The sequence below is a fragment of the Thalassophryne amazonica genome, chromosome 12 (assembly GCF_902500255.1).
Source record: "Thalassophryne amazonica chromosome 12, fThaAma1.1, whole genome shotgun sequence".
In the NCBI taxonomy this organism is placed as follows: Eukaryota; Metazoa; Chordata; class Actinopteri; order Batrachoidiformes; family Batrachoididae; genus Thalassophryne; species Thalassophryne amazonica.
This window is the reverse complement of record NC_047114.1, coordinates 57,625,546-57,639,409: the sequence shown is the minus strand read 5'-3', so window position 1 is coordinate 57,639,409 and position 13,864 is coordinate 57,625,546.

Below are 13,864 nucleotides of genomic sequence, written 5' to 3'. Positions count from 1 at the left end.
GGCGTTCACTTGTTGTGTAGGCAACCGGCGTCAGATTCTGCATCGCCTGATTGACCTCAGCACAGACAGGACTGGATAAGGCCCATACGAGCCTTTGGGTTTCAGTCCTCCTGTTGTCTTCAAACGTCGCATGAGGACCTGTTCGATCACCAGGTCTGGGGAAAGACCAGCCCAATTACCTGTCTGACCTCCTCACTGCATGTAATCCATTGGTGAAATGTTCATAGACCACAGGGTTTGTGTCCAGTAGATCACACATTTTCTGTAAATAAATGTGGACAGATTTTGTGTACAGACTATGACCTGCTGCAGCTAGGTAAGGCAGCATTTCACGCATTAGTTCCAAGTGTAAAGCCCAGTTACTCGTTCTTTCCAAGGTAATGAACTTTCTAATGATAGAAATCATCCTCATGTACATTAGCCATAATTGAGTTGTTATTTCTGTTCCACGGCTCACTTTTTCATTTATCAGATCTCTGATAGTGGCAATGGTTGCTGAGAATTCAGTATCTTCTGGGGCTATATGACCTGCAACCAACTGGTCAAACATGTAAGCAAGTTTTGTCAATACCAGATGGTGGAACTCTGATTCTGTACTCCCAGCCTTCAAGGCAGATGGAGTAGTGTTGCGCTTGTGAACAGATATCTTGATCAATATCATCGTTGTCATCATATTTACGGTATTTTCTTCATATCCCATACACGATTGAAAAGGCCAGACAATGAAATCAATCTCAAAATTCACCATGTTCCACTCCTTGGATTTTTTGGGGATTTTGAGTCAGAGGTAAGGCAGGCTCAGAGGAAAAGAATACAAGTGGTTTAATTTCTCTTGCAATTAGTGTGAGGTTTGGCCCTTTTTTGGCTTAGATTGACTGGACTAAAAGGACACTTTGAAGATAGTGGAGAAACCGCATATTATGGTGTCGGGTCTATTTATCACATACCAGGGATCATGGATCAGGTTGAATACATCAAAATACTTGAAGCGGTCATGTTTTATTCCTAAGAGGAAATGCCTTTGAAATAGGTGTTTCAACAAGACAATGACCCCAAACACACCAGCAAGCAAGCAGCATCTTGGTCCCCGACCAACAAGATTAACATTATGGAGTGGCCAACCCAATCCCAGGACCTTAATCCAATAGAAAACTTGCGGGGTGACATCAAAAATGTTTCTGAGACAAAACCAAGAAATGCAGAGGAGTTTGTGGAATGTAGTTCAATCGTCCTGGGCTAGAATACCTGTTCACAGGTACCAGAAGTTGGTCGACTCCATGCAACACAGATGTGAAGGACAATGAATGCAATATGCTTCCGTATGTGCCTAATAAATTCAAAATTTAATTAAAAAAATTCAATTAAATTCTAGTACATTGTTCTAACTACACATCTAGTAAAAAAAAAAAAAAAAAATTAACAAAATTTTTATTTAATTAAAACGTCGCAAGTTTATAAACAAGATCCTCCCCAAAACATTTTGCTACGTTTCGTGGTGTAAGCATTGACCATGTTATTTTGTGTGATGCCATTCAATCGCTCTCAAAGATGTTACCAAAGATGTTTTTTCTATCCTCCTGTTTGAAAATCCTGTAGTCAAATGACTTCCTGCACAGTCGACCACATGGACAGGGTCCTCAGGATTCAGCTTCAGAAGCCTCCAACTCCACAAACTGCTAATCTGAACCCAACCAACAGGAAGAACGACACGTTTCACCTTTCTGCATATTTTCAAATAAAAGCTTCAGCTACTGTGATCCTGCTGCTTGATTCTATCCTGATTCATGGTCCAGTTATCAGTACAAATCTTGTCTTGGAGGGTGCACTGGTGCATGTCCATCATAAATCGCATCAGTTGTGCTGTCTCTCTCTTTGTGGAGAAACAGTTGATCTAATGTTGCAGAGAAAGACTAAATGAAACCATATGAAGAAGGTTATTTTTCAAAATGTGACTTACAGAAAGCACGTTTCACCATGTCCACATCCTGTGATGCTCTTTTTCTTTTCATTTTAATTGGGTCTGGTCTGTGGTGCTTCTCATCTGAGTATCAGTAACTGCTCAATTGATGCATCATCACTCCAGCAGTACCCAAGGATCTTTTGAAGAGACCAAGGACACTGTGCTGTAAGCTTACGTTTCTGGTTATCACCCAAGTCTGACAACCATACAATAAGACAAGAAGGAGCAGGACCTTCAAAACTTGGATTTTCATTCTTCTGTTACAGATGTTAGACGTCTCTGGGGTTTTAAAGAATTAAGTCATAAAAAAAATTATTTGGCACCACTATAATTTGATTATTTTATTTCCTTTCTTCGCAGCCGGTCTGCTCTGTGTCAGCGTCAGATCTCAGAAGCTAAGCAGTGCAGCATCTGGTTAGTACTTGGATGGGAGACTTCTTCGGAACACCAGCGGCTGTGTGTGTTTCTCCAGGTGAAACAGGAGTTGCGTCAGGAAGGGTATCCGGCGTAAAACTTGTGCCAAATACCAATGCGGATCTGTCTGTATTGCTGTGGCGACCCTGAACATTAACAGGAGCAGCCAAAGTGACGACATTTTATTTCCTTTCTTCACGCTGTCTGGGTACAATGTCGAATTTCGATCCCTGAAGGAGAGAAATTCAAGCAATAAGACGCCATGATCTACATTTGGTAATGATGCCAGAGATCCCATGGGGGCTCTCACTGATCAGTGCGAGGATGCTGGGAAGAACACAGTGACTGCCAATCAGAGCAAAGAAAGGCAGCGTGACATCAGCTTACTGCTCACTTGAACAAAATCAACCAAGATACAACAGCTTGCTCAGGGGTGCACACCTGAAACATTTTGACTGAACCTGTGTCACGGAGATCATAACCGGGTTGCGACCACCGGCAACCTCCAGTGTGACTGGACTTCAACAGTTTAATCCAATCATATGTTTTAAGGACATCAGATGAATCTGCCCACCATAAAGGTTTATTTTTCAGGATCAGAGGTCATAAAGTCAGTAAAAAATAAAAACATTGAAAACAGAATACAGACACATAAAAACAGAATAAAAGTTGGCTTGTTATTATCTGGTATATTACAGTATGTGGTGTCTGAGTGCTGTTCCGGTTTTTAGATTGAATGAATTTTCACAAAACATGAATCGTCTCTGTTCTTTCCATGAATCGAGTAGAACTAAATGAGTCATTTACACTTTTCTCTCTTTTATTATAAATAACATTAATGTTTCATGTTTTTATTTGCTCCACTGGAACGGAATTTATTTGATCAAAAATGATCTTTTATGACTTTAAGATTCTGCAACATCCTCTTTGTAACATGAAGCTGTGATGTCCACCTCATGACCACAATGTGTGCACGGCTTAACACATAAACATCATATTAATTTAAGCTCTCATGAATTCTGGAATTATTTCTGCCACAAACCTCAAAGAGAGAAGTCAGAAACACAAGAGCATAAATTTAAAACTGTGAACACTCCACCAAGGTGAGACTTTACATTTAACAATGTTTCAAAATAAAATATACAGACAAAATATTACTGCAAAATGATAATGAAGTTGATGCACTGTAATGTGTATTTTGTGTAATTTTGGGTTTGTTTGTTAAAACAAATTATTTGAATCAAATGTGTTAAAGACATCAGATTAATCAGCTCATCATAAAGGCTGATTTAGAAAACAATTTTCATGATCAGAGGTTCTTCTAGTTTTAATATTTTCATGAATTTTCTAAATATATCATAAAACCTTTGAGTTCTTTTCATAAACCATAAGGGAATCAATTGAACTTTGATAAAGTTTCTCTTTATTTCAAAAATGTTACAATCATAAAAGTTAAACTGTTTCATCTTTTATTTTTTCCCCATTTAAACTGACTCATTTTAGTTAAAATTTATTGTCTCAAAAATGATTGATTGTGACCACTGATCTCTGTATAATACTGGATTGCTCACTGGCCAATATTTTTGAAGCAAACCGGCCGGCATATTACCACTCTGATATTCCGCTCCTGATCGCTCTTTTCTGTTGATCTTTAATGAGGCACACGCAACTTTATTCTTTGTAATTTTGCACCTAAAACCTGCGCAAATCGCCAGATCAAAGGCTGTGGACAAACATTTCAACTGTGACTATGATGAAATGGGAAGTAATGAACAACAATTTGAATAGTTCTATCCCTTATTCCAGCATATAGGCAAATATAATAATAATAATAAGTGGCTTATTAACACAACATGTGTAGCCACATGTTGTGTTTTGTGTTGGATGAAATATTTTAAGACATTTATTAGGTCTGCTTGTGCATAGTTTTGGAGCTTTACGCGTTGTTGCTACGAGCTTTATTACTTATATTAGGCTGAAGCTCATAGCTGTAATAAAAGTTGTCATTGCAGGGAAAACTAACTGTCCTGTAACTGGTTAAGTGGTGTTTTATTCTTTTAGTGCAACTATATATATATATATATATATATATATATATATAATAGTTGCACTAAAAGAATAAAACATATATATATATATGAAGCAGCAGGACCTTCGTGGCCGGGACGACGGTGGGGGATCGAACCCACGCGGATATAAAAACTTACATAAACTTTGATTAAAGAATGATATTTTTAGAACTGAGTATTTGTCCCTGTGAGATATAAGTAATTAAGAATAGATGGGAAGAAAGTGTCAAAGTAAGAAAAGATAGAAAGATTGAAAATAAATGAAATAGCTAATCATGGCAGACATAGATTAGAAGGGATCAATCTTTCATTATCCGAAGAACAACAATAAGTAAATGAGAGAATCAGATCAGTTGTGACTTGAAATTGTTGACGTTCTGATAAGCTATGTGCGGTCCGCATAAGTTGGGAGTGGCAAGATGGCCGCCAGTTTGCTTCAGCGGATTGCACGAAGTGTGTGGACCAATGAGCGATCCCGTAACATCAGTGATTCTCATAAGCTTTCTATGTGCGGTCTGCATAAATTGGGAGTGGCAAGATGGCCGCCAGTTGTTTTCCCCAGATTGTACGGAGTGTGTGGGCCAATGAGCGATCCAGTAACATCCAGTCAGAGATTGTGAATGATGTTTTTTCTGCCATCTTTGAAACATAAAACCCCGCCCGCCACGAAGTGGGCGGGGCTTAACGCTCCGACGTCACCTCTTAACTTACTAACTGAAGCTTTCATTAACTGTAAAATCACTTCTGCCATAACCCCAAAGAGAGAAGACAGAAACACAGGAGCAGAAGTTTTAATCTGTTAACACACCACAGAGGTGGGATTCTTTACATTTAACAGTGTTTTAAAATAAAATATATACATGTTACTGTTAATATCAGAGTGTATTTTGTGTAAATTGTGGGTTTGTTTGTAAAAACTGTGTCTAAAGTTTGTTGCTGTTTTTGTTAAAAACAAATGAAAATAAAAATAATTCATAGTATACAGATTATTTGGAGGGACTGAGACATTAATTAAACGGAACATTAAGAATATTTCAAACAGTAAACTGTCAGTTGACCTGACCCAGAACACTTTATTTCAGTGTTTCACCCACAACAAAGTTAAGATTTCATTCAGCTGAACTACTTATTGAAACTTGATACAAGCTTCGGGCTGTCACTGCTGTTCGTTTTTAGTAAAAGAATGGATTTTTAGCACAAAAAAAAACAAACTGATTTTAGCTAACTTTCTGTGCTGTCAAGTTAGACTCATTGTCATTGAACAATGACGCTGTGACTTTCACAGTAAAAGTCTTCCACAGGATTTTGGTTTTCAAACTTTTATTTGAAGTGTTGGAGACACGATCTTATTTAACTTCCTGCCAGTAACACCAGAGAGTGATTCTTAGTGCTGTTATATTTAGAAACATCAATCATGGAAACAATTGTTTTGATTTCTAATCTTTCTGTTTGATGCTTTTATTGTGTAAAGCACTTTGTAATTTTCTATTAATTAAGTGATTATTATTTTTAATGTCTCCATGTTACAGCAAATGGATAGACAACGTTATCTGGACGACATTAACTGCGGATTTATTCAGATGGAAGAAGAGGCTTATTTAATGCAGAGATCGGCCTTGGAGGACCCTTACGTCGACACCACGTTGGATGACTGGTTCCAGAGATATCTGGACCAGGAATCTCCTACTCCTGCACCTCCTGAGAAAAAACCTGAGGAGGCACAGGTGAGGCTGGGCACAACACGCTCTCAGCAGGAGTGTTACTCTATTACATCATTTGTGAATATTTATTCTTTCAGATGAAGCAACAATTCAAAATGTCATCAAAGCAAGAAGTTTGTCTTCAGTTTAATCAAAAGCAACAAATAAAATCATTCATTTCATTGTCACATAAAACATGAATATAGGTTTGACAGAAGATCAGCCACAAGAGAAAAAAAAAAACTTACGAGTACTAATACTCCTCAGTACTCCGAATGATATTTACTCACTCATCTTCAACCGCTTACTCCAATAGGGCAGCACAGTCCCGTTTGAACCCCTGTGTGCAACCTGGTCTCACGGCAAGTCGTGATTCAGCAGCATGAAATATACATTCATCTATTGGTTTGTGATATTGTGACAAAAAGCACCTCATTTTCATCACGGCAACACGAATTCATTCTAATTCATTCCGTGATGGCTGCACAAAATTAAAAGTGAAGCGGGGGGGGGGGGGGGGGGGGGGTCAAGGTGGTTATGATTAGGGTTGGGGGTAGGAGTAGGGTTAGTAATAGTGAGTTAAAAAAAACAAACTCATGAAAGTTTGACTCATTTTGTGACAGGAGCACGAAAAAAAAAGGCTGCTGTGTGATATCGTGGGATTTGACCATTTCTGGGGACAGCCTCCCATTGTGCAATACAAACACAGCATAACTTCACACGGGTAAATGGCGTACTGTTTTGTTTTGTTTTTTTTTTTTGGCTGCAATCACTGAAGCAGTCGCAAAAAGTGTTTTGTTTTTTTTTTTCACTTTGTTTGCTGTGTAATTTGCCCAGACACACACAGACGGCTGTCCCAGGATGTGGGATTATTGCATCATATGTGTCATATTTTAACGCTTTAGCGCTGCCCTCAAACGAGACTGCGCTGCCCAATTAAGGGTCACGGGGGGCTGGAGCCTAACCCAGCAGTCATAGGGCGTGAGGTGGGGTACACCCTGGACAGGAGGCCAGAGTGTCGCAGCGCCTACTTATACTTTACTTTGTAAATGAAAGAAGCAGCTGTTGTAATGAACAGTTTTAATTAAAGGAGAGGCAGATTTAGGACATTTTGTCATAACTGGTTGTGTTTGCTTGTTTCTCCAGGATTGGTATGATTGTCAGATCCCAGACTTGATCTGTCCTGAGTACACAGCTGAGCCTGTGGAAGTCCCTCCAGACTCTCCAGTCCTGGCCACATGTAGCGTTCCTCCCATGGTCCCTCCCGACACCGATGATCCTCCCACCTGCAAGGCCCCTCCTCCCAATCCTTCTCTGCAACCATCCTTCATCCCCACAATCGCTGACGCTCCTCCACCAGTCGGTCCCCGCACTCCTTCCCCACCCAGACCTCACATTAAAAAACCCCCCAACTCCTTCATGCTGTTTCGCCAGGAGCAGCGCCCCTTTGTGGTGGCACAGAAGAATATCACTGACTGTGCCACCGTGAACAAAATTCTGGGACAGATGGTGAGTGTTGTGTGCACACTCTTGCACGTGCACAATCTTGTCGTTGTGTCAGTGAGCGTGTTGACTGATGGTGTGTTTGCGTCTGTCGTCTGTTTGCAGTGGAAATCACTTCCTGAAACAGAAAAAGAAAAATATCGCCAACAACAGAAGAATTTGAGCAACCAACACTATGAGCTCCACCCAGGGTGGATGCCCAGCAAGACTGTGAGTAAACAGATCGAACATGTTGTCAATGATAAATGCCACGTGTTTTTATCAGTTCATCCATGCAGAAAGTCTCAGGTGTCTTTTTTTTTTTTGCAGGGCACAAAGAGAAAGTGTGACAACCAGACCGGGACTGAAGGTGAGAAGATTTCCCCTAAAGACAGATTAAAGTCCTTTCATATTTAAATGAATAAATGCAGTTTTAATAAAATAGTGAAATGAAGTGAGATTGTTGATGTTCTTGTTTGTGTTGCAGAACCAAAGAAAAGACGAAAGAGAAGGAAGCAGGCAGAAGAGACCAAGAAAAAGGGGAAAGAGGATGACGACGACAGTCAGGTTATTCACATTACAGTCAGGATGCCAACAAAAAGCTTCTCTGCTTTTTGGGAGGAGCAGCGCAGCTGTGGAATCGAAGAAGACACCTTCCAAAACAGCCTCTGCAAAAAGATGGAGCAGATGGTGAGCGTGCATGCTCCTGCATGTGCGCAATCTTGTCGTGTCACTGAGCGTCAGTTAACTGATGGTGTGCTGTTTGTTGTCTGTCTGCAGTGGGATTCTCTAACTGTCCAGCAAAAACACGTCTTTTATCGTCTGGGTCACGAGTTGGCTGTCAGGAAGGTGAGAAACACTCAGATCATACATGTATGTTGACGTCACTCACATGTGACTCTTGTTTTTAACAGCTGACATCATGTAAAAAGTCTGAATGTGTTTTTTTCTTCCTTTTTTGTGCAGGTTGGAAAAGACAGAATGTCCTGATGCTGACAGTCAGCAAACGAACAACATGCACATGCACTTTATGTTTGATTTGTTTTATATTGTCACAATAATAAATTATCTTTACAAAATAAAATGTTTTATTACATTCAATGTTTTCCCTTAAAAACCAGTATGTCAGAGATAGATAGATACATAGATAGGTAGTATAATATGAGCGAAGCGTCGCAAAGCTCGCTCATGGTACAGGGCGTCCTAAACAGGAAGTGCCAATTTTCAAATCCACAGTAAAACAGGAAATGTTCAAATGTCAAACACTTCCTGGATTGACAGACGAGATCCCATGGAATCTCGCGGGAACTCAGTGGCAAGGTCACACTCAAACAGGAAGTGCCAACTTTTCAGTCACAGTGAAATAGGAAATGTTGAACACTTCCTGGCATGGGTGGAGCTAGATTGGAGACCGGGGTTTCACTGGACTCCCCTGAAATCTGATTGGACACAGATGACTGACATGTCACGGCAGCACACGTCTGGTTGAAAGAGCTGCATTTTGAAATCAGTGAGTCACATTGACTGCTAGGTTCCTCCTATCCAGTAGTTTGTGCTGTGTACCACAAAAAGTTCTAATCCACCGTAGTAGAAGAAGAAAAATGTTTGCTCCAGATTTGAACTGAACACGTCGTTTGAACTATGGACTTCAAATCATACCAAATTTATATTGGTGAGTAAACGACAGTATTTTATGCCGGAAATGAGGTCCAGGTTGTTAAAAGCAGTATTTCTCCTTTAATCTGGGTTGGCTTATGTACACATCTTTAAACTAACAGACCGCAGCTGGTTCATGCTCTGTTGGCTTATTAGTGCACCAGATAAATGAAACAATCCTTCAAATGGTGATACAAGCATCAAATTCACAAATACAGCTGGAGCAAAATTAATGGAGCAACTTTAACTTTTGACCCCTGTACAAACTGAAACTGACCTTTGTCACCATTCTTGCTTCTTTTACCTCATAACTCCATAACATTCAGTCACAGACTGTCCAAACTATACCTTTTTGGAATCTTTATGATCAGACAAATAATGTGGTATAGTTTTCTATGTGATTGGAGCATCTTTTAATTTAGAACAGGAGTGGGCAACTCTTTCCAGAAAGGGCCAAGAGGGTGCAGGTTTTCTTTGCAGACACTGACTCCACCAGGTGACTACAGGAGGATCACACTCCTCAGCCTCCCCTGTAAGGTCTATTTCAGAGTACTGGAGAAGAGAATTTGACCGATAGTCGAATCTCAGATTCAGGAGGAGCAGTGTGGTTTTTGTCCTGGTCGTGGCACACTGGACCAGCTCTACACCCTCCATTGGGTGCTCGAACGTTCATGGGAGTTTGCCCAACCAGTCCACATGTGTTTTGTCAATCTGGACAAGGCGTTCGACCATGTCCCTCGAGGCACCCTGTAGGGGGTGCTCTGGGAGTACGGGGTCCGGGGTCCTTTGCTAAGGGCTATCCGGTCCCTGTATGACCGCAGCAGGAGTTTGGTCCGCATTGCTGGTAGTAAGTCAAGCCTGTTTCCTGTGCACTTTGGCCTCCACTAGGGCTGCCCTTTGTCACCGGTTCTGTTCATTACCTTTACGGACAGAATTTCTAGGCACAGTCAGGGTGTCGAGGGCGTCCGTTTTTGGGAACCACAGAATCTTGTCTCTGCTGTTTGCGGATGATGTGGTTCTGTTGGCTTCGTCAAATCAGGACCTTCAGCGTGCACTGGAGCAGTTTGCAACCGAGTGTTAAGTGTCCGTGATGAAAATCAGCACCTCCAAATCTGAGGCCATGGTTCTCGACCGGAAAAAGGTGCTTTGCCCTCTTCAGGTCAGTGGAGTGTCCTTGCCTCAATTGGAGGAGTTTAAGTATCTCGAGGTCTTGTTCATGAGAGAGGGATGGATGGAGCGTGAGATCGACAGATGGATCGGTGTAGCATCTGCAGTGATGCGGTCGCTGTATCGGACCGTCGTGGTGAAGAGAGAGCTGAGCAGGGGGGCAAAGCAATCGATTTACTGATCGATCTACATTCTGACCCTCACCTATGGTCATGAGATTTGGCTCGACCGAAAAAACAAGATCGTGAGTACAAGCGGCCGAGATGAGTTTCCTCCGCAGGATGGCTGGGCGCTCCCTTAGAGACAAGGTGAGGAGCTCGGTTACTCGGGAGGAGCTCGGAGTCGAGCCGCTGCTCCTCCACGTCGAAAGGAGCCAGCTGAAGTGGCTTGGGCATCTTTTTCGGATGCCCCCTGGACGCCTCGCTGGAGAGGTGTTCTGAGCACGTCCCATCGGGAGGAGGCCACAGAGAAGACACCCAAGACACACTGGAGGGACTACGTCTCGCAGCAGGCTTGGGAACACCTCGGGGGTTCCACCGGAGGAGCTGGGGGAGGTGTGTGTGGATCAGGAGGTCTGGGCGGCTTTCCTTGAGCTGCTGCCCCCGCGACCCAACCTCGGATGAAGCGGAAGAAAAGGATGGATGAATGTTCCGACAAGTCTAATACTTCTGCTGCTTTTTCAGTGTAACTGCTGTAAATTTTAATTCATTTATTTATGTGTGTGTGAATCCTGTGTGAGCCTTAAGAGTGGTTAGCTTATCCATTATTGGTTAGCTTGTGCTTGCTTAACTATACGCTTGAATTTCTTAGTGCACAAAGTACACTACTTTACACCCCCTTTAAATCCTGCGTGATGTTGAAAGACAGGGTGGCTCTCTTAGAGAGCTGTGTCCATAAGTTAGAGCAGCTTCTTAGCTTAGATGTTACAGGCACTCCAGATGAGGTTAGTGTTGGGCCGGCTAGCGAGCCAATCAGCATCAGCCTTGAAATGCCGGCTGTAGAGGATGGCTTTCGGACTGTGGCTAGGCGGAGGAAGCCCCGTAGGGCTTGGTACCCGGTTGTGGTACCCCAATCACACTTGCCAATGTGAACTGTGAATCGGTTCTCCCCCTTGGAATTGCCTGATGTGAATTCTCTGAGCCCACAAGTGACTTCCACTCCTGTGTCCAGGCCGAAACACCGGACTTTAGTGATAGGGGATTCCATCACCCGCAAAGTCAGGTTTCAGACGCCGGCTGATGTTAAATGTATTCCTGGGGCCAGAGCTCCCGACACTGCATCCCATCTTAGGGTGCTGACACTGCAGAAGGGAAGACAGACTAAGGAACATGACATGAGATATAGTCACATAGTTATAGTCACATAGTTACCACACTCATTTAGCACTCATTATCAGGTTAGGGTACTGTGCCCTCCAAAAGTATTGGAACACTTAGAATTTCACACATTTTAATTTGTTTCTGCCATTTTAAATACAAGAAATAAAAAAAATAAAAAAAAAAAAGAATAAAAATGCCTAAAATTATCTTCCTCATACTCAAACTGAAAGCAAATCTTTAAAACTTGATAAAACCTGTAAATAATAATCCATTTTATTGCCAGTTTTCTTTAGACAAGTCAGGTGATGGAAACATGAACATTTCCAAGTCACTGAATATGTCTTGGACTTTATTTACATCAATTATGAAGAAATACAAAAGTTTCTTTCACCAAAACATCAAATCTAGGCTTTCATCTCAAATGTACTTTCTGTCAAATTGTAGCTGAACTTTCAGGTCTTTTTTTAAAAAAATCCTCCTCTACACCACTTCATCAGGAAGCTGGATTTTATATTTTTAATTAATTTATATCAAGTTGTAGAGATTTGCTTTCAAGGAAGATAATTTTAGAAAAAAATGTATTTGAAATGGAATAAACAAATTAAAATGTGTGAAATACCAAGTGTTCCTATACTTTTGAGGGCAATTGAGAAACACTGAGGAGCAGCATCTTACATCTCATATATAGTGCAGCAGATAAGTTTCTGTGTAGGCTCTCAGTTGTCCAGGTGGTTTCCATAGTAGAGAAGCTTGAATCTTCGACTGGACTGGGTTGCTTGACGCGAGGACGTTTCACTTCAAATCGCAGAAGCTTCCTCAGCTAAAATTATTGCTCTGGGAGTCTGATTCTGTCCGGAGACCCCATCGCACAACCTCTCCGGTTCTCGCAAAAGTCTCCGGTATCCCCCATTGTGGCCAATCTGTACATGGAGTGAGTGGAGAAGACAGCCTTAACATCTTTCACGGGCATCTCTCCCAGTCACTGGTTCAGATATGTTGATGACACATGGGTTAAAATCAAGCAACAGCAAGTTGAGGACTTTACAGAACACATCAACTCGGTGGACGCCAATATCAAGTTCACACGTGAGGATGCCAGAAACAACCATTTAGCCTTCTTGGACTGTGATGTTATGATTGGAGAGAACAGGCAGCTCCAGACAGGGGTTTACAGAAAACCAACTCACACTGACCAATATCTGCTCTTTGGCTCAAACCACCCCCTTGAACACAAGCTCGGGGTGATCAGAACGCTTCAACACAGAGCCCTACAGGTGCCCACAACTGCACAGGGAAGAGCTAAAGAACAACAACGTGTCCGGAAAGCCCTCACAGTATGTGGGTACCCACGATGGTCCCTGGACAAAGTGCAGAAGTCCCAGAAAACAAAGAGACCAGATAGACAGGAGACAGAGATAAGAAGAAGAGAAGTGTCTCTCCCTTATTTAGCAGGAGTAGGGGAAAAACTACAGAGGATCTTCAGACAGCACAAAATCCCAGTTTACTTTAAACCGGTTAACACCTTGAGACAGAAATTAGTTCACCCTAAGGACATGATCCCTAGTTACAAACAGAGCAATGTAGTGTATTCTATCAGATGTCAGGAAAACTGTAACGAACACTACATAGGTGAAACGAAGCAACCTTTACACAAAAGGCTATACCAGCACCGCAGAGAGGGCGCCAGTGGACCTCAGTCTGCGGTTCATCTCCACCTTAAAGACAGTAACCACATGTTTGAGGACAAGGAAGTTAAAATATTAGCCAGAGAGAAGAAATGGTTTGAGAGAGGGGTCAAGGAGGCATTCATTGTGAAACGTTTGAAACCCAGCCTTAACCGGGGAGGGGGTCTGAGACACACTTTATCCCCTGTTTACAATGGGGTACTCAGGTCAAAGGAGTTTCAGTCTTTTGTTCATGGTAATGAGTCATTCACGTCATCAAGGGAGCCATCAGAAAGGCATCCATCCCATCATTAGAGGGACAGCTGTCCTATCATTAGGTGTGCTAACTAGAGCACAATAGTTGCTAATTAGAGCTATTGTTTAGTCACTAGCCTATAGCAGTCTGCCTCTCAGTAGGAGGGGTCTGGTTAGG